Source organism: Zootoca vivipara, chromosome 1 (genome assembly GCF_965207765.1).
Source record: "Zootoca vivipara chromosome 1, rZooViv2.hap1.1, whole genome shotgun sequence".
Classification (NCBI taxonomy): domain Eukaryota; kingdom Metazoa; phylum Chordata; class Lepidosauria; order Squamata; family Lacertidae; genus Zootoca; species Zootoca vivipara.
Genome location: NC_142582.1, coordinates 64,522,091 through 64,545,366, shown reverse-complemented (window position 1 = coordinate 64,545,366; position 23,276 = coordinate 64,522,091). Strand labels below are relative to the sequence as shown.

At 40.1% G+C, this 23,276-nt stretch overlaps 1 protein-coding gene across 26 annotated transcripts in view; it reads right to left on the bottom strand.

Annotated features, from left to right (window-relative positions):
• SOX6 (SRY-box transcription factor 6) overlaps positions 1 to 23,276 on the bottom strand; it is a 399,510-nt gene that overhangs the window by 339,272 nt on the left and 36,962 nt on the right. For 23 of the 26 annotated variants that reach the window (XM_088653558.1, XM_035119983.3, XM_088653582.1 and 20 more), the window contains exon 2: positions 3,583 to 3,653. The exons of the other annotated variants lie outside the window; for them this stretch is intronic. The gene's annotated coding sequence lies outside the window, so the exon portion shown is untranslated. The remainder of the gene's footprint in view (positions 1 to 3,582; positions 3,654 to 23,276) is intronic. 26 annotated transcript variants of the gene reach the window in all.

Below are 23,276 nucleotides of genomic sequence, written 5' to 3'. Positions count from 1 at the left end.
TGTAATTGCAAAATACAAAAAAAAACACCACCAATTTATCTCACTCTTGATTTACTAGTCTTCCAGTAGTTCTCTTTCATTCAATAAATGTACCTTTTGGATAAAAGTTTGTATTTGCCCAACAACATGCCTCTAAAAATAGGATACAAAACAATTCAACAAAAACAAGCAGAGATAAGAAACACACACTATGAAGCGAAAGACCAGACAATTTGCAGCACAAATTGCAAGTTAGAAGCAGCAGTCACTATTTCTTACCTTGTGATCTTTGTGGTTGAGTGGGGATTTGAAACTGGGTAACTTTGATCCTAGTCTTAACAACTCTAACAACTGCATCACACTGGCTCTGTAAACTCTCTGGGAGGAACAGTTTCTTGTTACTTATTTGTGTGATACAAGCCCCATTCAAGAGTTCATCTTATTTTGCAATGGTCATACAGTGGAACCTCGGTTTATGAACACCTCGGTTTACGAATTTTCAGTTTACGAATGCCACAGACCCATCCGCAGACCCTGGAACAGATTAATTCACTTTCCATTACTTTCAGTGGGAAAGATCGCTTCAGTTTATGAAGGCTTCAATTTAGGAACAGACCTCCGGAACCAATTACACCCATGCTTCGGGTTAAGTACGCTTCAGGTTGAGTACTCCGCGGACCGTCTGGAACAGATTAATCCACTTTCCATTACTTTCAATGGGAAAGTTCGCTTCAGTTTATGAACGCTTCAACAGACTTCCGGAACCAATTGTGTTCATAAACTGAGGTACCACCGTACTGCTTCACTTCCAATCAGTGAACGTCCCATAACTTCCTGCTGAAATCTTGCCACTTTTTTGCTTCTTTGTTGTACTATAGTGCAAGAGTGTCCCTCAAGATGGCAATAATGTGATAACATTGGGAAACAGAACAATGAATACATTGGAATGGTGTGTGTGTGATTCATTATAAATGCACTATTCTTCCATGAATTTCATGTTACAGAATACACCCATGAAAACATGAAGGGGTCCCTAGAAAATCAACATCTACAAGTTGTGGAAGATTACAACAATGGGATGAGCACAAAACTAGTCCACTCATTCCTGCTTTCCTCTCTCTTGTGTTGATTTAACCTTGAGGATGATGAATGCCTGAATAGGGCAACATATAATATATTGCGTGGAGGTTGGTTCACAAGTACAATATTCATCCCTTAACTAACAACTGCAGGATCTCATGATGACATGTAAGCATGAACGACAAAGCACAGCTTAAATACTAGAACTTCCATACTGCCTCATATTACTTAAGACAATGCTTTCCAGTTAAGTGGATTCACAACAGAATGTTTGAGCAATCAAGGAATGACAGATCAAGTAATGCAAAGCATGTGTGAATTAGCCCAGATTCCATTGCAGACTTTTTCTGATAAATAATTCCTAAACAGTACCATAAACCCTTTCAACGACAGAGCAAGGATTATCAGCTGCAATGTAAGATTTGTTTCATGACCCTATCAATGTGTCTTAGGCCGCCATCCTAAAGCATACTTGGAGTGAAGCCTAACTGAATATGGGGGACTTACTTCCAAGTAGACACACATCAAATTCTGGTCTCAGCTGTTTTAAAGAAATTCACTTGGATAAAATCCTAAGTCAATTAGACTTTTGCTGTTAACTTTGCACAGACTAAATATCAGTCTTGTTTCATATAATGCTTCATTATTCGATATATGAACCACACAGCCTGCTCGCTGTAACCTGAAAGCTGTTTGCTTGATCACATATGTCTTCTCATTTGACCAAAACCAGAATGAAACCCACATGTAGAAAAATGCAGGGTTGATATTTCATAGGTCAACATTTCTTTCTCAGTCAGCTTGCCTTTTTTGAGGGGTCAGTATTCAGGACTAGTTTTTGTTTGTTTGTTTTTCATTCCAGGTTAAGCAAATATGATTAAACACACACACACACACTCACGATTCTTTCAACTGAGAACAAATTCAATGTTTTATACCACAGGTTATTAATATATGATCCTGTGCATTCATGCTTCGGGTGCTTCCAGACAGGTGGGTGCCCCCCTGCATGTCATTTTTTTCAGCATCCACACAAGGTTGTTGGAATCAAAATGCCACCCCATATTCCACCCCTAATTTAATCTGGATTTACTCTTTTGGGGGGGGGATTCCAATAAATTTAGAAGAAATGTTGCCAACAACCCAATTGCAGTATCTGGACAACCTTTTTCCCCATCTGGAAACACCCTTTGAAAATTCTAGTGTCCATGTCAATGTTTTGCTCATTCCCTGCCCCGCCCCGCCACACCCCCATTACAAAACAGAGAGAATGGAAATATTCACTACTGTATGTAGATCCATGTTTCAAAATGGGATTTTTATTTGAATTCTACATTCTAAATACACTGCGCAGTGTGGATTCAATAGGGCTTACTCTCAAGGAAATGTTCAGACGATTGCAGTCTTAATTATTCCATGTTGTGAACAGGGTAAGTAAAGAACATTCATGAGAAGGGTGTCATCCGGCTGTGAGTAACCTGTGGCCCTTCAGACCTTGTTGAACTTCAACCCTTATCAGTCACCGTGGACAATAAACCAGGACAATGGGAGTTGTAATCCAACAACATCTGGAAGGCCAAACATTCCCCCATCTCTGCTTCATGCAGAATGCAGGCATACCAATTTAAAAGTACCTCCAACAAATCCTAACTCTCTTATTTAGCTTGAGCACCTAGACTATTTTTCTCATCAAATTATTACATTGCTGCTAGGCAGCTGAGGCAGGCAATGAGTCCTTACCTCTCAATGAGGCATCAGTATAACTGTGATATAGGCTACCCTCAGCAAAAGATGGAGCAGCACATTAGGGTTGCCAGACTCAATAGAGGACAGGACTTCTGTGCCTTTAATTGTGCTGCTCTCTTTTGAGTCTGGAAATCTTAAAGAGAAACCAGCAGACCCTTTGCTTGGAAATTAAACAAAGGGTTTGCTGGTTTCTCTTTAAGGTTTCCAGACTCAAAAGAGAGCAGGGCAATTAAAGGCACAGAAGTCCTGTCCTCTATTGAGTCTGGCAACCCTAGCAGCACAGCATGCAAATCCTGAAGGGGAGTCAGTAGCTGAGTGCTTCAGTACGAGTCACAGAAGGGCCCAATTTGAAGTTAATAGACTGGTTGCAATGTAGCGTGTGAAGAAAGCAGCAGTGGTTAGGCATGAAGATGCCATGGGGGGCAGTGGGGGGCAGGGAGGAAAGGTCTCCACAGCATGTTCCATGCATGGAGCAAATATGATTGCACCCCAAGTTTTAGGCTATTTATTTCAACCACATATGTGTGTTGTACACTACAGGTGGAATATCAACGGAAAATCAACATGTAACCTTTTAATATATATCTATAAATACACCATGTACCCCTTTCTGTTGCTGTCCATAGCAGCCATTTTGTGCTGAAAAACACAGCTGTTTAATCAAAATATGGACATCAACACCTCATTTCTATTTCTTTTTTACAAATAAAGCACATAAAAATGGGGGGGGGGCTTCCTGTAAGGTACAAAGTAATCATAAAACATATCAGTACTTACAAATACACAAGAAAACCAGCCCAGGCACCCAGAAATCACTGGTAGGTTTCTTTTGAATTCATGAAACTGACCTAAAAGACACAAGAGTAAGAAAAGTGTAAGCAAAGAAAATAATCACTAAATGGCCATTTTTTATATATATTCCTCTTAACTTAAGGGACATTTTGATTCATTTATTTGGGGGGGGGGATGTCCTTTCCACCCATTTAAGATAAACACTTTACACAGATGTGCTTTTCAGACAGTGAATACCAAGAGAAATACGGTACATATTTCATTGTTTTCCGTTTCACATAGCAACCTTATCCATTGCTGGCATCTATAAACTGTCAGAAAGGCAAACATGAGACAAGACTCTCTCTCTCTCTATATATATATATATATGTATATGTATATGTATATGTATATGTATATGTATAACTTTTTTTAAAAAAAGATAAATTGCTTTTTGTTATGCATGCCAACATAAGTTAATAGAAAACATTTAGATGTGCTTTTTCAATGTTGAACGCAATGCAAATGACCAAAAAGTAAAGAAATGCTGCTTTCAGTCTCCATAGGTTAAAATTCATTAGTGAATGCCTTTGGGACTGAATCCAAGTTCTTTGGTCTACGTATCTTGTGGACTGGGCTGCAAGTTAGTCTAGTACAATGCAGTCAGTATTAGGCATTATTCAATTTGAGCCCCCGCCCCCTGCTTCCCTTCCTAAATGCCCGTCAGTACTGACTAGAAAGGTAACAGATGCAACTCCAAGCCACAGGCTTGCCTTATAACATTCTTTTGCTAGCACAATGAGTCACTTTATACCTCTAAATATCCCTGGTTTCCTCTCTCCAGAACCCCCGTGTGTTAGAAGGTAGTTCGGCAGGAGTTTATTTTTATTGTTTGGTCTGTATGCAGCTGTTTTAGTTCTCGAGAAAACAAAAGGCACTTTGTTGCAAAGCCCTTATTTTCTTTCCAGAACATGGGCATGGATACCAGTAACACTGCCCTGAAAATAGACATGAATACAAAAGCACTAAGCTTGGATCGAAATCCTGTACAACTCCCACTGAATTGTTCACAACTGATAATTTTGAAAGATGGAACTGCAAGTAAAAAAAATGCATTCGTTTCCAGGAGCCTGGTAAACCTCAGAATTGCAGTTGCAAAGGCTTCATGCACAAAAGCTTTCACAACTTCAAAATTATATTAGTTTTGAAAGACTCTTTTGTGGTCTTTCACCTGTCAATCTGACTCTGAGACACTACGCAATGTGGAAATGTTTTAAAATACTTTTCCACTTTTTTATCAGGGGAAACATACGAAGCTTCTTTGTATTGAGTCAAACCTTTGGTCCATTTAGTCCAGTATTGTTAGCATTCACTGGCAGCAACTCTCCAGGGTTCCAGGCAGAGAATCATTCCTGGCTATACCTGGAGGTGACAGGGAACGAACCGGGGGCTTCCTGTATGCAAAACAGATGCTCTACCACTGAGCTTCAGCCCTTTCCCTAGTATTATATTACTGAAACATTGGAAGCAACTTCATCAGATAAGCAGGATATAAAGGTAGGGGAACCTGGGACTTCAAGCTACTGCTGAACTATAACTCCCAGAAGCCCCAGAGAGCATTGTCAATGGCCAGGGATGGTGGGAATTGGGTAGCCAACAACATCTGGAAGGGCCATGATACCCCATCCCTGTTGGAGATGCTGAAATCATGAGACAGATCAGCAGTTGGCTGATCTGTTACCTCACGTGGAAGCGTTATCTCAGAGTTGGAAGGGACCCTCTAGTCCAACTCCCTGCAATGCAGGAATATGCAGCTGTCCCTTACGGGGATTGAGCTTGCAACCTTGACATTGTCAGCACCGTGTTCTAACCAACTGAGCTATCCATCTTTTAGGTTCATTTATCTAAGAATATATTGTATACATATAATTTAAATACACTAATAAAAAAAACATCAGCCACTAAAGATTGCTTAAATGAGCATTCTTGGCGGGTGGCTAATAGAGACCAGACACACCTCACCTGTTTGATTGGGAGCTGGGCAGAATAGTTTGATAGCTAGTGGTTGGGAGTTTTTGCAGCTGGCTGGCAAATAACTATCTTGGGGAGGGTATGTACCATATTTTTTTTGCATGTTTTTAAGCAACCTGATACTGCTCTGAAACCTAAAGCCATTTTGCCCTGGCTGCCTCCCTGCTCCCACATATACAGTCCCCATGAGTTAAAAAAAACATATACAAATATGCCATAAGTTTCTGTAATTTCTCAACATGTTAACTAAACGTGCAAAATAAGGATGGAGAACCACTTTTCAACCTGAGGGCCAGTGGGTTTTTCTGGCTGTACACAACAGTATGCAGTACAGTGTTACCTCTGTTTGCGAACGGGATCCATTCCGGAGGCCTGTTCGCAACGTGAAAGCCCGCAACCTGAAGTGCCATATCTGTGCAGGTGCATGCCGCAATTTAGCACTATTGCGCATGCACGAGCAGCGAAACCTGGAAGTAACACTTTTTGGTACTTCTGGGTCACTGTGGGATGCAACCAGAAAAAACGTAACATGAAGCAAACGTAACATGAGGTATGACTGTATTGCCATTTGGGGGCGGGGGGGCGAAGGAGGCGGGAGAGATCTTGGACTCCGTCAGAGCATCACACCTCCTTCCCTAAGCTGGGAAAATGCTTCCTGGGCTCGGGGAAGGAGGTATAAGGCTCTGAAGGGGTACTGTAACCTTGTTGGCTCCTTCCCAAAGTCAGATGGGCTTTGGGAAGGTGGTGGGAAGGCTTTCTGAACCCCGTCAGAGCATCTCACCTCCTTCCCTGAGCTGGGCAAATGCTTCCCAGGCTTGGGGAAGGAGATGCAAGCCTGTGTCCCAGCAGGATGTCGGATGGTATGACCCTGTGGTAAAAATAGGCATGCGTAGTCAGGTACTGAGAGTATAGGGGAAAGTATGGCATTGCAGCATTTAATTACCATGCATCCTGTAATAACTATATACCAAGATCTTAATGAAGTGCCGGTAAAACATGTAATCTCATTACATGTACCATATTTTTTTCGTGTATAACACGCCCCTGTATATAAGACGCTCCCGATTTTGGGGGACTCAGAATTAAGAAAATGGGGGGAGATGTATAAGACTACCCCCTTTAATATTATTTTTAAGTAAAAAAAAAACTAGTCTTATACAGTGGTGCCTCGACTTACGAATTTAATCTGTTCCAAAGGCACCTTTGTAGGTCGAAAAATTCTAACTAAAATATATTCCCAAGTCGAAATCCTAAGTCGAAAAGCGCCATTGTAAATGCAATTTCCCATAGGAATGCATTGGAAATGGAAAAAAATTGTAAGTCAAAGCAACCCCATCTAAAAATTCGTAAGTTGAAAAAACCCTATCTAAAACCACCGCGGTTTCCGTTCGGATGTCAAGAAATTTGTAAGCGTGCGGCCATTTGCCCCATTCGTAAGTCGAAAAATTCAGTTGTCGAGTTGTCCGTAAGTCGAGGTACCACTGTACACGGAAAAGCACAGTAATTGTTTTTCCGTGTCCTGAAGAAATTTTGCACCCAGAGCAACTGCCCAGAGTACCAGCACCTTTTTTGTTCTAGAAACAAAGCACTGCTAAGGGCAACCTGGCGGTTGAACACCGAACGTTTAAAACATCTCAAACTCAAAAGCTAAACTGATAATTTATGAGGTATCTGCCAGTTTGAAACTTTAGAATTCATTTCTAAATAATCAGGTCTAATGTGCACCCCCATACCTGTATCCTAACTGACCACAAAATACACAAATATCTAGCATGTGAAGATTTCCCCCTTTCTTGATGTGAACTATTGACTGCACTCAAATTGCAGAAGCAACCAACACATTGGGATGGTGCCATGGAGGATACTGAATTGTTCCCACTTGAATGGATGGGGTATAGGCAGAGGAGAGTGGTGGCAAGGTTGAGCCTGAATGGGCACAAGAGCAGGAGTGCTGAATTGGGCTCCACTGGTGTGTTCACACAACTCTGAATGCCCCACTCTCCTGCACCTGCCCTGGTAATCAGCAGCAACATGGGCTTGTGGAGGGTGTTTCTGCTGTAACACCACACTGGTTGCTCAAACTAAAATATAATCCCAAACAATAGCTTGGCACTGTTTGAATGAGCTGTGGTGAGCTATTCCCTCCTCCTGCTCTTCCTTCACTCTTCACAATCAAATGTGACAAACTGTGGCCTGAGCATGCCATAGCATAGTATGTTTGCATGCAACAGCAAACTATGGCTTGTCAAGAAACTCAAAGTGCTTTAGGAAACTATAGTAGGTGAAGGGGGAAATAATCGTGTGGCCCTGACATCTGCCATTGCTTTCTTACATTTGAAAACAGCAGCTTTGTATTTCAGCACCCTCATACACTTCAGCCAAGTCCCCACCATACAAAACGTCTACTTCTAGGTGCATAATCTCTGCTACAGTAAGAATTGGCATTCCTGCCTCCCCTCCAATCCTGTTTTTAGAGCTACATGTGACACAAATTCAACAAATGTAACTTTTCTGGGAACTGATGTAAGTAATGAGTCAAGGTATTACCTTCTTAATTTCTGAGCTGCCATTAAAGGCACGGGAGCAAGCCCCTCCCAAAAGAGACAGCAACCCTAGCTATAACCCAATGTAGAATCAACAAATCTCATTTGCTATTATCAATGCGATGCTATTATATATGTCTGCAACCAGCTCTGAATCTCATTATCAGATGATTTATGCCATTACTGTGCTTTGGAGACACCAATTAAACAAGGACAGCAGTTCGTAAGGTCACAGCTAATTAATCCGAAAAAGTATAAATACACTTTAATGCACAGCACCTCATGTAGTGAATTTAGGAACAAAGCATCAACACTTTATAATGGGTTACACAATTAAGCATGAAGGTTAAATACACACAGAGAGAGAGACTCAACACAGTCTCTATGCTCTGCTAAATGTATTTTTATTATAGACTTCCTCTTTCTTTCTTTTTTAAGAGGAGGAGAACTACAGGCTAGCAAAAGAACAGCACTGGAAAGATTTGCACCTGAAAGTCTTGATGCTTAGGGCAATAATATGCGTAAGTGAGAAGACAGAAAAGGACTAACCATGTCCAGTGATCCTGAGCTAATTAAGGCCTCCCGTTGTTCAGATAACACCTCAGAACTGGGAATCAGCTGTAGGCTGCACTATTATAAAGTCCGTCAGGCAGAGGGTGGGGACCAAAAGGTAAAGCTCAGTCTACTCAACTCAGTTTCATTTGAGCAAAGCCACTGTTTTAGAGACCCACTTCTTTGACAAATATTTGCTAAACCATGCTTTCACATACATATACAGTGGTGCCTCGCTAGACGAATTTAATTTGTTCCACAGGTCTATTCTTATAACGAAAAATTTGTCTAGCGAATCCCATAGGAACGCATTAATTGAATTTCAATGCATTCCTATGGGAAACCGTGATTCGCTAGACAAATTTTTCGTAAAATGAATTTGTCTAGCGAGGCAACCTCCACTAGAAAAATCCTTTCTTTAAGCGAAAATTTTGTCTTACGGGGCGTTTGTTAAGCGAGGCACCACTGTACCTTACATTTCCCTCTTTGGAACTCTATCCCGATACTCCTCAATATCCCCACCCCCGACCCCTGGCATGTCCCCAACTTGTCCATATAACATATATGGTTACCGCTCTGTGGTGATCTTGCAGTGGTGTGAGGCAAATGGTTTCTCCTTTGCAGCATACCGTGTTTCTCATATTATAAGACATGTCTTATATTTATTTTTTCCTCAAAAAAACACACTATGGCTTATTTTCAAGGGATGTCTTATTTTTTTCCTCCTCTTCCTGCCGCGGCCAGCATTGCTGCTGCGCCTATCACTATGTCTTATTTTCGGGGTATGGCTTATATTCCTTGAATGCTTAAAAATCCTGCTATGGCTTATTTTATGGGTATGTCTTAAAATATGAGAAACAGGGTAGCAAGCAGTGCTACCAACTTAAATCCAAGCCAAATGAGGCTTGATGTCACTACTTGTCAACTGCTAGGTGATGGCGCCAAACCTGCTTTCTGCAGGAATCAACTGTGCGACCAAGTTCCCCACGGCTGCCGTGCTCTCACCACAGATCAGCTTATTCATAGTGACAATGAGCCTTCCTTGGCAATGTACAACCAGGAGAACATTTTAAGGCTCCCAGTGTGCACTGGCAGACATGTCTCTACCTACCCCACAACTGACATCACATGTGCAGTAGGTGAAAATGTTTATTTAAGAGAAATCTGCAGAAAAAATTGTAATCAAGTCTATTTTTCAACATGTGCTCTTACAAAATATGCATTTTTAACATATTTTCTCTCAAGATATGCATTTTATTTTAAGAGATTCCTTTTTAAATGTATTTTGATGCTTTCTCGGCCAAATACTGCACCACAAATGTCAGAAATGTGCAAAATTGGAATGATAACTATTTTTTGATCCACACATTTAGCTTGAGATGAGTGCATTTGGTCAGTTCGTATTGGAATACAGAAATATCAAATTCCTCAAGCATTGCTGATATTAAAAAGTAAATAAATGCAAAAGGTGGTGACCTGTCACTTTGGCTCCTCTTCCTGATTGTCTCATGCTAAAGTATACATCTCATTAAGCAGAAAGAAACCGATTAGCTGGAGAAGAACGCTTCCTAATCATTTCCCTCACCTCTTCCCCTTCAAAATCAGGGCCTCTTTCATTCCTCTGTTTCCTTTTTCTTAAATATAATGCATTTGTGATTCTATTGGGCTGTTTTTCTTCCTAGGACTACAACTATGATCCAGTCTCAAGATTCTCAATCCCCCTCCTCTCTTTTTCAGCACATTTCAAAGGTTTCAGAGTGCACATTTGTACAAATCAATTGTTGATCAAGGGATTTTTTTAAAAAACAACAACTGTGTCCCACAATGCTGGCAGTCTTATACCGACAATATGCATTTGACTCTCATGCCTGGCAATTTGCCAAGTTGCCAACCTTATGAGCTATCAAAGGACTCCACCTTTGAGGGCATTTTTGTAACAAGTGGTTCTCAAAAACACAAAATTCAGATAAGGAGTTACACAAAGCACTCCCTCCCCAAGACCCTGCCAGACAACATCCTCTGCCAATTTTACTAGCAGTTTACTTCTCTAAATATTTTATTATGCTGTTCACTAGAGAAACTAATATGGACCATTATTGGCTTGCTATTTACAGTGTTATTTGCATTACATGGGCTGCTGTAAAACTACAGCAGCTGCTTGTGGTCTCAGTTTAAATTCACAAACCATTTTCAAAGCTTGCATTATGTACACACCCTATTAAGTAAATCCTACCTCTGCCTGCCTGCCAAGGTCTCATTACAGACATCACTCAAAACCAGTGTCTGTTTTCTGTGTATGCTCAAGTGCTGGGAATATACTTACAAGCATGTACAAAGTGCCAGTATCCTTAAATTCTTGCAAATTAGAAAACCTGATTTTTTGGAATGCTTGAGCCTCAGTATCTCAAGGCATTGCTGCTATACTCACAGAATACACTAGATTGTGCCACCTTAAGCTGAAATATACCAAACGTTTGTTATTGTTGCTTAACAAACAGCAGTGTAATACTAATAAAGGTATTTGTTTTACCCTACAGCCCTAACTATGTCCACTTATAAGTAATTCCTGTTGAATTCAATGGTGCTTACTTCCAGGAAAGTGAATTTAGGATGGCAGCCTTGATCCAAGATCAAAAACCACAATGAATCACACTCTCCTCTGCAGGCCCAATCAATTCCCAAACATTTATCATGGGTACAGAGAAGTACCAGTAGAATTAAACCTTTTTTGGCATTCTACTGGTTTTCCCAACACCTATCCTAGAAATAAAATCTGTCTAGCTCCTCCTGTATTGTTCTAAAAGAGAGAGAGAGAAGATAAAATCTGCTAGCGGTTGGAAGCAAAGTAGTTTCACATCCATAAGGCTACATATGAGTTTGCAGTCCCATTACACTAAAAATGTTAACAAGCTTATCAAATGACGGTGAGTTTTTATTATTTATTTATTTGAATTTCTATCCCACTCTTCCAAAAGGAGCCTCATGTAGCAAACAGCAAAACAATACAATTAAGGGCATGCATTAAAGAAAACTGCCTCAGAGCTAATGATTTCAAGGCTGCAAAAAAGAAAAGTATTTCAGCTGTCAAATGCCCAGGTGATCAGCAATGTTTAAAAAGCCCTCCTGAATGTTAACTATGTGGAAGAATGTTGCACCTTATTTTGCACTGAGCATTTTTGTAAATGAGGGCCCAATACTGAGAAGGTCCTGTCACCAGCTGGACAGCACCCAGCTTCATTTCCAAGTGCCCAATTTAGCAATAAAACACAGATAATTTCATTGGTGACAGCAGTTATACAGATCAATTAAAAATGTGTAAAGGCATTCTAACCCAGCAAGGATTAGCAGTTCACAAAGATAAATTTCCATTTTTAATTGCACTTTTGGATCCAGTCCCTTACATGCTGCGAGGAGGAAAGAATCAGCATTCAACCCTTCAGCATATCACTGCTGAACAGTATGTGCACATAAGTGCACACACACACACACACACACACACACACACACACACACACAAACAGACGATTGTGGTAATGAACAGATCCAGAATGTTTTTTCTGCCTTCCCTCTTTCTATGCTTCACTTCCTCTATCTAAACATGTAATCACCACTGTTAGTTCTGATCATCTGTTCTGTGGAGAGAGATCTCCACATGCAAGGCACATGAAACTCTATTATTCAGATTTCACATTTCAACAGGTTCTCCCACTATGTTATATTTAACATAATAATGCTCAGATTAAGCTTGTTAAAGGATCATTCTATGCAAAACTATCATTCTATGTAAAAGGCAGGTTTCTTTCTCCCAGTGATTGTTATATTAAGCACAGATATAAGTGGCAGCTTAATCGTGAAGACTATAACATCCCATTCAACCCTGTAATTGAACATGCAGTCAAGCCCTTTTAATGAACTCTATATTGAAGTAAACTAAAATTCAATTATATAACAGAAAAGAATCATATTGATTCACTACAGTCTACTTCATATCAACTTTATCTACCATTATTAAAAGGATATATATTACATTTTATTTTATAGGGTAGATATTAAATAAAACAGCTGGGATATTCACTGCAAATGTACTGTACTGTATTTTTAGATGTTAGGTGGTATGCTGTGCAATACTGTGCATTCTTACTCAGAAGTAATCCACTGGAATACAGTGGTACCTAGGTTGTCAAAACTTAATCTGTTCCAGGAGTCCATTTGACTCCTGAAACCATTCAAAAACCAAAGCACGGCTTCCGATTGGCTGCAGGAGCTTCCTGCACTCAAGTGGAAGCCACATTGGATGTTTGGCTTCCAAAAAAATTTGCAAACCAGAACACTTGCTTCTGGTTTGCTTAGTGAAAGCACCAAAAGATGAACCTATTTGCCTCCAAGAAGAATTCAACGTTCCACAGTTATTCAGCAAGAACAAACTACTACAGGTCAACTGTATCCAAGAGGTCTGTAGACAACTTCCTACAAGCAATAGGATTTTCAAAATTAGCTGGGCATGGTCTTCTTCTTTTCCTACTTCTCTGCACTTGGTTTTAGCTCTGAAAATCAAATGGTGAATACGGTCCACCAGTCAAATGAAATCTCAAATGGTGGTTACAGTTATAGCTGCTTGCATAGAGTTGTCAATTTACCAAACACTTGGGAAACATTTCCCCCATGGTATGAGTATCATCTCTTCTTGTGTCACCTAAGGACATCTTGACATTTCTCCAGGATTGTCCAAGAGCCAACATATTGAAAAGGGTCTGACAGATGTCAGTGATTGTAAACTCCTTGGCCTGTGAGCACCCCAGGAGATGTTTGCTGCACCCTCACATAAAGACCTTTCTGAATGAGTAATCCCTAATCTCTGGTGCCCGCAACTGGAATCGTGGGAGAGAGCACAAGAAGCACGGGGAGATGTTTGTAATTATATATAAAACTTTACTCTGTACAAAAAAAATGTATTGTACAACTTCAAGTTTGTACTTCAAGCATTTTAGAATTATGTATTTAATGTAAAACTACTGCAGTATCCACCCTTGCGAAAAACAAAAAGCAGCAGAAACCAATGCTGGACTCAAGATCACCTATCAGTGTTCCTTCAGATCAGATGAATGTCAGATAATCAAACTAAGAACTGGCTTGGCTTCACAATGTCCCCAGTTGACTCTGGTGTTTTTTACTTCTTCATACAAGTCTATTTTTAAAGATGTTCCAAAAAGGACGGTGCCATTTTCTCTCACAGTAGCCAAGTGTCAATACTAGGTATTCTGACGAGTACTTCTTAGTACTGAGATTGTAAATACATTTTAAAGAAGCTAGGCTCCGAACTCCCAACATTTGCTGCCATACTGGATTACAGCCACCTTACTCAACGTCAGAAAGAAGAAGAAGAGGAGTTTGGATTTGATATCCCACTTTATCACTATCCAAAGGTGTCTCATAGCGGCTAACATTCTCCTTTCCCTTCCTCCCCCACAACAAACACTCTGTGAGGTGAGTGAGGCTGAGAGACTTCAGAGAAGTGTGACTAGCCCAAGGTCACCCAGCAGCTGCATGTGGAGGTTCACCAGATTATGAGTCTACCACTCTTAACCACTACACCATACTGGCTCTCTCTTAAAGTGAGATTTAAAATCACAGAAGTCGTGAGTGATCTATCATGCCAGATGCTTTGGTCTTTGGATATTACAGCTACCTCAATCCTATCATGTTTATCATGTTTACTCAGTAGGACGTCCCACTGAGTTCACTCCTAGGTAACTGTGCAGTGTTAAGAGTCTAGACCCCACTTCTGCAAAGGTTATGATGACAAGACTGTTTATTTTCTCTTGCATTTTCTGAAGAATACTCATAATTCACAAAGATCATATGAGGACTCTGTCATTAATATATGCACACATTATTTGTATGATAAGAGTGAGTGAAAGCAGTACACCAGAATTGGTTTTCTGTTCTTAAATGGTGCAACTGCTCTTTTAAAAAAATAACAACAGTTTTGAGACTCAGAACCTTTCAAGGAAGGTACACACTCTCTCACCTAAACATTAGGAAGAACTTCCTGACAGTAAGAGCTGTTCGACAGTGGAATTTGCTGCCAAGAAGTGTGGTAGAGTCTCCTTCTTTGGAGGTCTTTAAGCAGAGGCTTGACAGCCATATGTCAAGAATGCTTTGATGGTGTTTCCTGCTTGGCAGGGGGTTGTACTGGATGGCCCTTGTGGTCTCTTCCAACTCTATGATTCTATCTGAAAGCCTGCACAAAAAGTTCTGGTGAATCATTTATGAGGAAATTGCACTCTGCACATGTTCAAATGTTATTTTGTTTATGTTTCATATATTACAACTTGGGCCCTGGCAAAGAAAACAATTGCCACAATGTTGCTCAGAATCTACAACACACAACACTGAAGGTCCCTTTTACTCGTACCATTCTGTGTGGATGGCATTAGTTGCCAGTTAGGTACTTGCAATGAGGATTGATGACTTCATACTCTGTTTGTCTTTCCAGCTCTAATTGATGGCCAGTCTGAAGTTGGATTCCCTCTCCTGCTGGTGGAAGAGATGTTGTGCTGCTGTGAGTTGATGGCAGATAATATCCATAAAGGAAATGTCCACAATGTATCTTTGCTAGCATGTGACAACATGTTATGATGTGCTTCAGCATACATGTACAGAATACATGGGAGGAGCATGTGTCAGCATTTAATCACAAAGAAAGAGCCTTGTACAGTGGTACCTCTGGTTAAGAACTTAATTCGTTCCGGAGGTCCGTTCTTAACCTGAAACTGTTCTTAACCTGAGGTACCAGTTTTGCTAATGGGGCCTCCTGCTGCCGCTGCGCCGCCAGAGCACGATTTCTGTTCTCATCCTGAAGCAAAGTTCTTAACTCGAGGTACTATTTCTGGGTTAGTGGAGTCTGTAACCTGAAGCGTTCTGTCTTGTATATTATGGTACAGCAGCAAGTTAAAGTTAAAGATTCTTTACATGAACTTTTTGTTACATATGGGTACCCTGGGATGCCACACACCCCTACCCCCTACAACAGACAAACAAAGATGCAAGGCTGATAACAAGAGGGATGGCTACTGGGATATGTTACACGTTTCTTTTCTCTTTTTATTCCAGAATGTTAACACAGCATCCCATTTTAAAACACAAAAAAGAGTTGTAGTATAAATCATTTAATATAATTTAACTAATTATCCACAATAACTTAATGATCCTCATTATTAAGTAAGGTTAACATCAACAACTAATTTTATTTTAAGTTCTAATTTTATTTTAAGGTAGAACTCTCCTTTATTTTTAAAAACGTGCTGTTCTGTACACCTGGTATTGTAGGATGCTTTAGCTCATTTTGAACTTAATGAAATACCAAAGAACAGAAAACAGAATTGCAGAGTTGGACTGAGACCCTGAGGGTCATATAGTCCAGTAATAAATAGCCTCACTAAATGACTAGAGTACAAATTACTCTAAAGTGTAGGATTTAAAGGGAAGGATTCCGTTTGCAGATTTGTTTTGAATTCTTTCTTTCAACTAGACTCCCTAAAGGAGTAAGCATATATATTCTCACTAATCTGGAGCAACAAGAACCACCTTATCCCTGTGACTGTAATTTGCTTTAACTGTTTTTAATTTCTGAATTTTGAATTGTAACCCGCTTTGGGACCTGTTGGTGAAAAGCAGGCAACAAGTTTAATATAATGATAATAATAAGGGCTTATTATAAGGCAGCCATCAATGCTTGTATCTGGCATGCTTCCAATGCAGAGCTGTTGTTGTATTTGACATTTTGTGGCCATAGCATCCCCTGATGTTTAGATTTCAACTGACCAAGACCACTGCTTGTAACTCCCATAAAAACAGACATCTGCACTGAATACTTGGCAAATTTGACATTGGGTGAGTCAAATGCTGTCCTCACCTCTGCTCCTTTGATTCCTGTTGCCAGTTTGGTCATTTTTCATCATCTGTTTAAGATGGTGAATCAACAAAACCTAGTGACTCAAAGCCAGTGACAAGAACGGAAAGCAACTGCTCAGCAGTGAAACTATGTTCACTTCATAATGATGTCTGATCCCTCCAGTCAAGCCAATGGAGTACCAAAGCAACAGATGCCAAAAGAATTGCAAAACAACGATCAGAAGAGAGGCCCTTGCATCATCACAGCTTCTGCAGTTTTGTTTTTCCAACTTGCATGAGTGTGCTTAAAATACCAAGCTGAGTTAGTAACACTAGAGATGCTAAAAATCCCAAAGGTAGCTTACAACACATCGGAAAACGGCACTTCACACTCCAAATTCATTCTTTTATATTGACTCCTAAAAATAAATAGTACAAGGGAAGATTAGCCACACCAGCATGGGCTAGATTCCTAAGGGCACTTCCAGGTTCACAGTATATATCACATACATCTTACTTTATTTTAAGCCAAAATTCTGCAGATAATGAATTTTTAAAAATGAAATAAAACTGATTTCACAAATAAATCTAAGTGCAGCTATCACAAACAATGAAACTTTAAAAGCTAGAAACAAAAAGAGCTTGGCAAGACACCAGATACAGCCTTCTACATAGCATCCTCTAGTAACAAACATGCATAACATTAAAAGGTCACTAGCTGATACATAAGCATGCCTGAATGTGCACTCCAAGGTTAAATATAGGCAACACTGCCCCGATTAGCGCCTCCTTTTACCGGATTTGCAAGTGACCAATTTTTCATGCTAAATAAAGATTAGGTAGCTTTCCAACTCATTGCAAGCAACTTAATGTATGGTTCATTCTAAAGAAGATGATGGAGAAAAGGAGTTTTTAAAACAGTACAGCTTGTCAAGTAACTATGTGGTAAGGAACACAAATATAATAAAGGTTACTGGTAACTAGATACATTATCTATTGGTAAATAAAATTAGTGAAAAATTATATGTATTGGAGGGGGAGGGGCAGTTGCCCCAGGTGCAAAATGTCGACACCTTGCTGCTTCAACACAACTGCATGCTTATGTTGTTGGGCTCCATTGAAAATGCTTTCTCCATGTGAACCAAGAAGTGACCTCTCCAGACATTGGAACAACTCTACTCTTCGTAACTCTGTGGCTGCAATCTGCTGGTTAGGCAGTTGAATGGGCCTCCCACCCACCCACCCACTCCCACCCCTCCTTGTGGCCCCAGGCATTGGCAACTCACGCTACACCACTGAGTGGATTGTGTGAGTTTAAAAGAAAATATAACAAGTGCTTGTTTTTCTTTAATTCTGCACAAGTACAGGAGTGCTTCCTAAGAATAGCTGCTTTTTATATTTCTTCTATGAAAGTATTTTTTAAAGCATTTGGGTAATACTGTACAAACATTAGATCAGGTCATGGGTGGAGGCAGTATTAGAATACAGTGGATGGGCCTGGATAACTCAGTGCTCTCAGTGCTGATAATGCCAAGGTTGCAGGTCTGATCCCCATATGGGACAGCTGCATATTCTTGCATTGCAGGGGGTTGGACTAGATGATCTTCAGGTTCCTTTCCAACTCTACAATCATATGATTCTACTCACAGCCTTAAATATAACTGTGAGTGGCTGGGGAGACTCAGCCAGATGGGTGGGGTACAAATAAAAAATTATTATTATTATTATTATTATTATTATTATTATTATTATTATTATTACCAGTCTTACCAGATCAAAAACAAAACAAAACAAAATGGAGTAACAGCATTTAGATGACCTGAGCCAACTTATTTGTGTGAACTATTGAATCACCTAGAAGAATGTGTAATTGTGGGATACACATTGTCCCATGACATCAATGACAGCAACATTATCATTGCCTATAATCAGGATAAAATTCTTGTCAATACATAATAAAAGGTGAGTGAAGAAGAGACAAATTAAGTTATAGAGCTACGCAGAGCACTCACCAACACACTGGAGAGGGGGAATCGAGGGCACCTTGATGAATGAGTCACTGGATTAGCTGCTAATTAAACCTAAAAAGTTTGTGAAGAAGGAGCAAGGAAGTAGGTGGCTAAACTGCTAGAAAAAATGCCAATCTCTAATAAATGACCTGCTACTTCACATCACTAATTGACAGGCTTTTTTCCCCAAGCACACAGAATTCTCAAGATGCCACAAGTATCAGCACTGTCAAAGACAGTGGTGCTTTGGAGAGGGGGGTTTGTCTTTTCTCAACTGAATAGTGTCATGAACTTTTTGACCCAAATTTTATATTAAACCAAACTAAAGATAAAGGTAGAGGTATGGATGTGGAATAACTGATTGATTCAAAATTGGGAAAGGAGTACGACAAGGCTGTATACTGTCCCTGCTTATTTAACTTATATGCAGAATTCATCATGTGAAAGGCTGGACTAGATAAATCCCAAACCGGAATTAAGATTGCCGGAAGAAATATCAACAACCTCAGATATGCTGATGACACAACCTTGATGGCAGAAAGTGAGGGGGAATTAAAGAACCTTTTAATGAGGGTGAAAGAGGAGAGCGCAAAATATGGTCTGAAGCTCAACATAAAAAAACCCAAGATCATGGCCACTGGTCCCATCACCTCCTGGCAAATAGAAGGGGAAGAAATGGAGGCAGTGAGAGATTTTACTTTCTTGGGCTCCTTGATCACTGCAGATGGTGACAGCAGTCATGAAATGAAAAGACGTCTGCTTCTTGGGAGAAAAGCAATGACAAACCTAGACAGCATCTTAAAAAGCAGAGACATCACATTGCCAACGAAAGTCTGTATACTGTTAGTTAAAGCTATGGTTTTCCCAGTAGTGATGTATGGAAGTGAGAGCTGGACCATAAAGAAGGCTGATCGCCGAAGAATTTGTGCTTTTGAATTATGGTGCTGGAGGATACTCTTGAGAGTCCCATGGACTGCAAGAAGATCAAACCTATCCATTCTGAAGGAAATCAGCCCTGAGTGCTCACTGGAAGGACAGATCCTGAAGCTGAGGCTCCAATACTTTGGCCACCTCATGAGAAGAGAAGACTCCCTGGAAAAGACCCTGATGTTGGGAAAGATTGAGGGCACTAGGAGAAGGGGACGACAGAGGACGAGATGGTTGGACAGTGTTCTTGAAGCTACCAACATGAGTCTGACCAAACTGCGAAAGGCAGTGGAAGACAGGAGTGCCTGGCATGCTCTGGTCCATTGGGTCACAAAGAGTTGTGATATGACTAAACGACTAAACAACAACAACAAAGGTAAAGGTAAAGGACCTCTGGATGGTTAAATCCAGTCAAAGGCAACTATGGGGTGCAGTGCTCATTTCGCTTCAGGCTGAGGGAGCTGGCGTTTGCCAAAGACAGCTTCTGGGTCATGTGGCCAGCATGACTAAACCGCTTCTAGCCCAACGGAACACTGTGATGCATGGAAACACCGTTTACCAAACTACAGAACTGGTGAACTACATGCAGGCCACACCAAATGCAAGCCAATGGACACATATTTTGCAATTCCAGGCAGACCTCAAAATAGAAGATTGACTTAACCTCTGGCTGAGCTCAGCTTGACAGGTAATAGTTTATGCAGGCATGAATCATATTTTATTGGTGTCAGACATGTGTCGTCCCCTTCTCCTTGTGCCCTCCATCTTTCCCAACATCAGGGTCTTTTCCAGGGAGTCTTCTCTTCTCATGAGGTGGCCAAAGTATTGGAGCCTCAGCTTCACGATCTGTCCTTCCAGTGAGCATGTTACTTACAAATGTTTAAAATAGTTGTTCCACAACAACCCATAGAGGCAGAAATGCTGAAGGTAGACTTTTACCCAGTCAGTGTTTTGAGTGAATTTATTATATGGTTTCAACACCAGCATAAGTAATTAAGCCACAGTGAACTAAAAAATGGGGGGTCCCCTTATGATTGAACGATGGGATCTCTAACTCAGCCAATATTACAAAATACAATTCACTAATAACTTGCACTACATTTGGGCAAATGTCTATTTTGGCACATGTTGATTCTGAAAACACACATTGTTTGACCAATGAGCCATAACTCCTCACTGAAAGGCATTGTAAAAAATCCCCCTTATTTCATGGATCATTGACCACTGTTTTCAAATCCTTCTTTTCTTGCAGGCCATAGCTCAGCTAATCATAAGGGTTCCAAATAGAAAGAAAATATTTATGGTCTGATGAGCAAATGAAGTAGCTTTCAATGCCCAACTCCCACAAACACTTATACATTTAAGTCCAACCTAATAAATAATGTGGCCCCAATCCAGCTAAGGTTTGGGAGGAAACCCTATTGAACTTACCTCCCGATTGGTGTACACTGATGTGAAAGGAAGATGACAAATAAAGGAGTGTCAGAAGTATTTTTAATACTGAATTCTAAATGGTTGTAACCCACCCTGGGACCTGCTGATGAAGGGGGGGGGAATAAATATAATAATACTGTAGATTCCATCATCAACATCATCACCCATGTGGTCCTGAGGAGGAATCTAAAAGGGCACAGCAAGGTGGGGCTGCTGTCACAATCCCCAAAGAGCTCCTAATGAGCAGCTTGCTTCAATGAGGTCTAGAGGCAAACTGAGACCTTTTGCACCTTTGCCTCTAGTCCACGTCTCCTAAGCTCTGCTCCCTTTGTTGGAAAACTCTGCAGGCTCTTAAAGAGGCAGCCCTCTGGCCTCAAGATGGACTTCCCATCTTATGTACTGTTCTATTATGTGATCAGTTGCTGCAATTTACAGCTTGAAAACTAGTGTAAATTGATTTATTCCTAGACCTCTTTATTCCTTGGCTCAAGGATTAACAGAAGGCGGGGAGAGGGAATGGGGACTCTTGAAAATCATCTTAAAGCACCCTGGCCTCGATCCAGTTAAAGTCGGTCATTTCTAAATGCCATTAGGACCACCAGAACTGGAGTTAGATACAAAATATTTGTTCCATTGGGTCAACTAGTCTTTAATAATAACTAGCATATTTCCTTTAGGAACACTGACTCCAGAGATTAGCTTATCTTATTTCTATCCATATCAATGGGGTGGCAAAGACACACACCTAGAATAGGAGCAACCCCCTAAATTCAAAGATCTCTGTAGATCAAAGACACAAAATATTCTTTCATGGATAGTGGGTACACTTTATTAAAATGTGCATTTCTAGTCTACATCTATCACACCCATTTACAAGTACTTTCCATCTTTCTTAAGCAATTTCTGGCATTTATTGAAACTGTGAATTGGGCAGTTTAAAGTCTTTCAACAACAGTGAAGCTCTGTTAGTTCTAATACGAAAACAATGATGTGAGTGGTCACTGAATCTAAAGCTTTGGTAGTTGAAGTCAGCCACAATCCAAAAACCTAGCAATGAAAAACCGCACTGCTAGGGCTAACATTTGCTTTTGTTCACAATATTTTGTTAGATATGTTACTTTTCACCTTTCATTTCAAGTGGAAAGCAAAGCCAGTTCCAAGCTGCAGAAATGCAAATGTTATTTTCAACAGAGCTGGCTAACTGTTTCTCTCTAAGATCACCCTAACATGAGGTTACTATTATCAATTGTGAAAGCACAACAGGTGGGTCACGAGGAAGGTCACATTAGTTTTGTTCACAGGCCCAGACACAAGGTTTTCATTTTCCTTAATAAAAACAGAAGCAAGCAATAAAAATATATCACTGCAGGAACATATCTCTCCATTCATAGGCCATATATAACCTCAAACATTAGCTCCTAGTATTTCAAAATACTTCTGCTGGCTTCAGTATTATGATTATTTTTGCGGTTGCTACTTTAGAAAATAAATGTTATAAATCATGGCTCAACTTCTCAACAGTCCTTTTGAAGTGCATTTTAAAACGTTGGTCTAGACGGATCTAAAATATATTGGTCCACTTCAAAATTTTAAGCACTTTAGATGGTCAATAAGGTAAGAGAGCTATTTAGCAATTCCTGTCATTAGAGCAATATGAAATTATGATGACCTAGGAGCAATTAATGGCCATGTTCAAATCCCAATACTAAGCTAAAGTAGAAACATAATTCAGTAGTGGTGCAAAATAGCCCAGAAATTTAATCTCAGTATAAAGTTATGAGAAATCAGCTTATACACATTCTACTCAGCACATGCTATAAGGAGTCCCTTCACCTAAGGTAATACAACTCTATAGTTTTGATGTCATGTATTTGTGCACTATATATATATATATATATATATATATATATATATATATATAAGCTTTTTACATGTATTATTGAGTGCTAACCCTATGCTGCCTCATTTAAATATATTATGTTAAGATTAATGTTAAGAAGCCCAAATTACAAACAGCACTAGCTTTCTTCATTCTACATTTTCCTTCCATGGCAAACATCTATAAGATTCAACAGAATTCACAATCTGATCAGGAACCAAGGCAGTTTGAAGCTCCAGTGTTTCCAGGATTCCCAAACCTGTAGTATGTCATGATATATCAGTACTGGTCCTACCATTAAACAGAGTGTGGCAGCTGCCCCAGGTGCCATATGCTGGGTGTAGGGAGCAGCAACAAGATAGTGGAGGGCACAGCTGTTTCTACCACATGACCTGGCTTTCGTCCCCTAAACCTGTCTGCTACTCTCAGGAA